This window comes from Carassius auratus, unplaced genomic scaffold (assembly GCF_003368295.1).
Source record: "Carassius auratus strain Wakin unplaced genomic scaffold, ASM336829v1 scaf_tig00216627, whole genome shotgun sequence".
Classification (NCBI taxonomy): domain Eukaryota; kingdom Metazoa; phylum Chordata; class Actinopteri; order Cypriniformes; family Cyprinidae; genus Carassius; species Carassius auratus.
The window spans coordinates 28,397-32,462 of NW_020528667.1; the positions used below are offsets into that span (position 1 = coordinate 28,397).

The 4,066-nt window shown below is 32.6% G+C and overlaps 2 non-coding genes across 2 annotated transcripts; both read left to right on the forward strand.

Moving 5' to 3' along the window:
* Positions 1-528: 528 nt before the first annotated feature.
* Positions 529-647, forward strand: LOC113098727 (5S ribosomal RNA). The gene has a single exon (XR_003289185.1). It is a non-coding gene; the product is annotated as a 5S ribosomal RNA (ribosomal RNA).
* A 1,633-nt stretch (positions 648-2,280) lies between these two features.
* LOC113098728 (5S ribosomal RNA) lies at positions 2,281-2,399 on the forward strand. Its single transcript, XR_003289186.1, has one exon. It is a non-coding gene; the product is annotated as a 5S ribosomal RNA (ribosomal RNA).
* Positions 2,400-4,066: the final 1,667 nt, after the last annotated feature.

Below are 4,066 nucleotides of genomic sequence, written 5' to 3' on the forward strand. Positions count from 1 at the left end.
ACCACAATATTTTATTTTATTTTATTTTAATTGTTTTGGTTTTATTTTAACCAGATGACATTTACTTCCACTCAAAGTGCCTCAACGCAATATTGATTGTATTTATTGATATTAATTATTTTAAACATTTTGGTTTAATTTAATTTAACCAGGTTTGAAATTTCTGTTTTAAAATGACCAAATTCCCCCCCAAATTACATTCAATTTAAAGTAAGCGCAGTATTTGTTTACTTTTATTTAATTCAATTTCAACCAGAAGACATTTCTGATGTTAAAGTTGAGAAACAGGCCCCCATTACTTCCACACAAAGCGCGTCACCGCGCGACATTTATCTTTTGTGAATGTATTTATTCATTAAAATGCATATTTTTTATTGTTACTTATTTCTTTCCCTTAATTTAGCTCATATTAAAAAAGAGAGAAGACTTTTAAAAGACTTGGAAAAAACTTTGAGTGGAAAAGGATCTGTTTCTCTTTGGCCTGCCTGTGTGTCTTCTTTAAATAGGTCGCTCTTGACTGTTGTACTCGCTTACGGCCATACCACCCTGAGCACGCCCGATCTCGTCCGATCTCGGAAGCTAAGCAGGGTCGGGCCTGGTTAGTACTTGGATGGGAGACCGCCTGGGAATACCAGGTGCTGTAAGCTTTTGCTTTTCCTTCAGCCAAGGCTCAGCTATCATTCTAGTTCCTTTACACTTTTATACGGATTAGCTGCTTCTTTTTTGTCTGTTTTCTCTTTCTCTGTGCCATCTTTCTGCTTACGGTGTCACAAAGGACAGCTCAGCCTCGTCATTCTTCCTTTCTCCTGCAGGAGGCGATAGACGGGCCTTTTCTCTGTCTCTATTACAAACTCTTGAGCGCCGCGTGCTCTTTTGGAAATGACACCCCTCTCTTCAGTTTGAGACGGAGCTTCCCAAATTTGATTGTCATCCGAACCCCTTAGTGGTAAACTACACAGGAGATGCACCCTCTTAGATTTAAAGTTCATTTTCAAATAAATTAACAAAAAACACATTCTCATGTTCATTTTTTCACTGATGTTGGTGTGGGATCAAATTATTTGCAATTAAACAAATGACATATTTCAGCTTTTTTGGTACTTTTTCATTACTTGGAACAGGACAAGAGTTTTTTATCATCTAAAAAAAAAAAAAAAAAAAAAAAAAAAAAAAAATTCATTAAACTCATCAGCAAATATTGTTTCATTGTAGGAAAATATAGGCATGCCCTTTCTGTTTTTAAAATCACTAAATTCACCCCAAATTACCTGCACTCAAAGTGCATCACCACAATATTTTATTTTATTTTATTTTAATAGGTTTGGTTTTATTTTAACAAGATGACATTTACTTCCACTCAAAGTGCCTCAACGCAATATTGATTGTATTTATTGCTATTAATTTTATTAATTAATTTAAACATTTTGGTTTAATTTAATTTAACCAGGCTTGAAATTCCTGTTTTAAAATCACTAAATTCATCCCCAAATTACCTGCACTCAAAGTGCATCACCACAATATTTTATTTAATTTTATATTATTTATTTATTTATTTCAATAGATTTGGTTTTATTTTAACCAGATGACATTTACTTCCACTCAAAGTGCCTCAACGCAGTATTGATTGTATTTATTGCTATTAATTTTATTAATTAATTTAAACATTTTGGTTTAATTTAATTTAACCAGGTTTGAAATTTCTGTTTTAAAATCACTAAATTCATCCCCTAAATTACCTGCACTCAAAGTGCATCACCACAATATTTTATTTTATTTTATTTTAATTGTTTTGGTTTTATTTTAACCAGATGACATTTACTTCCACTCAAAGTGCCTCAACGCAATATTGATTGTATTTATTGATATTAATTATTTTAAACATTTTGGTTTAATTTAATTTAACCAGGTTTGAAATTTCTGTTTTAAAATGACCAAATTCCCCCCAAATTACATTCAATTTAAAGTAAGCGCAGTATTTGTTTACTTTTATTTAATTCAATTTCAACCAGAAGACATTTCTGATGTTAAAGTTGAGAAACAGGCCCCCATTACTTCCACACAAAGCGCGTCACCGCGCGACATTTATCTTTTGTGAATGTATTTATTCATTAAAATGCATATTTTTATTGTTACTTATTTCTTTCCCTTAATTTAGCTCATATTAAAAAAGAGAGAAGACTTTTAAAAGACTTGGAAAAAACTTTGAGTGGAAAAGGATCTGTTTCTCTTTGGCCTGCCTGTGTGTCTTCTTTAAATAGGTCGCTCTTGACTGTTGTACTCGCTTACGGCCATACCACCCTGAGCACGCCCGATCTCGTCCGATCTCGGAAGCTAAGCAGGGTCGGGCCTGGTTAGTACTTGGATGGGAGACCGCCTGGGAATACCAGGTGCTGTAAGCTTTTGCTTTTCCTTCAGCCAAGGCTCAGCTATCATTCTAGTTCCTTTACACTTTTATACGGATTAGCTGCTTCTTTTTTGTCTGTTTTCTCTTTCTCTGTGCCATCTTTCTGCTTACGGTGTCACAAAGGACAGCTCAGCCTCGTCATTCTTCCTTTCTCCTGCAGGAGGCGATAGACGGGCCTTTTCTCTGTCTCTATTACAAACTCTTGAGCGCCGCGTGCTCTTTTGGAAATGACACCCCTCTCTTCAGTTTGAGACGGAGCTTCCCAAATTTGATTGTCATCCGAACCCCTTAGTGGTAAACTACACAGGAGATGCACCCTCTTAGATTTAAAGTTCATTTTCAAATAAATTAACAAAAAACACATTCTCATGTTCATTTTTTCACTGATGTTGGTGTGGGATCAAATTATTTGCAATTAAACAAATGACATATTTCAGCTTTTTTGGTACTTTTTCATTACTTGGAACAGGACAAGAGTTTTTTATCATCTAAAAAAAAAAAAAAAAAAAAAAAAAAAAAAAAAAAATTCATTAAACTCATCAGCAAATATTGTTTCATTGTAGGAAAATATAGGCATGCCCTTTCTGTTTTTAAAATCACTAAATTCACCCCAAATTACCTGCACTCAAAGTGCATCACCACAATATTTTATTTTATTTTATTTTAATAGGTTTGGTTTTATTTTAACAAGATGACTTTTACTTCCACTCAAAGTGCCTCAACGCAATATTGATTGTATTTATTGCTATTAATTTTATTAATTAATTTAAACATTTTGGTTTAATTTAATTTAACCAGGCTTGAAATTCCTGTTTTAAAATCACTAAATTCATCCCCAAATTACCTGCACTCAAAGTGCATCACCACAATATTTTATTTAATTTTATATTATTTATTTATTTTATTTCAATAGATTTGGTTTTATTTTAACCAGATGACATTTACTTCCACTCAAAGTGCCTCAACGCAGTATTGATTGTATTTATTGCTATTAATTTTATTAATTAATTTAAACATTTTGGTTTAATTTAATTTAACCAGGTTTGAAATTTCTGTTTTAAAATCACTAAATTCACCCCAAATTACCTGCACTCAAAGTGCATCACCACAATATTTTATTTTATTTTATTTTAATTGTTTTGGTTTTATTTTAACCAGATGACATTTACTTCCACTCAAAGTGCCTCAACGCAATATTGATTGTATTTATTGATATTAATTATTTTAAACATTTTGGTTTAATTTAATTTAACCAGGTTTGAAATTTCTGTTTTAAAATGACCAAATCCCCCCAAATTACATTCAATTTAAAGTAAGCGCAGTATTTGTTTACTTTTATTTAATTCAATTTCAACCAGAAGACATTTCTGATGTTAAAGTTGAGAAACAGGCCCCCATTACTTCCACACAAGCGCGTCACCGCGCGACATTTATCTTTGTGAATGTATTTATTTATTAAATGCATATTTTTTATTGTTACTTATTTCTTCCCTTAATTTAGCTCATATTAAAAAAAGAGAGAAGACTTTTTTAAAAGACTTGGAAAAAACTTTGAGTGGAAAGGATCTGTTTCTCTTTGGCCTGCCTGTGTGTCTTCTTTAAATAGGTCGCTCTTGACTGTTGTACTCGCTTACGGCCATACCACCCTGAGCACGCCCGATC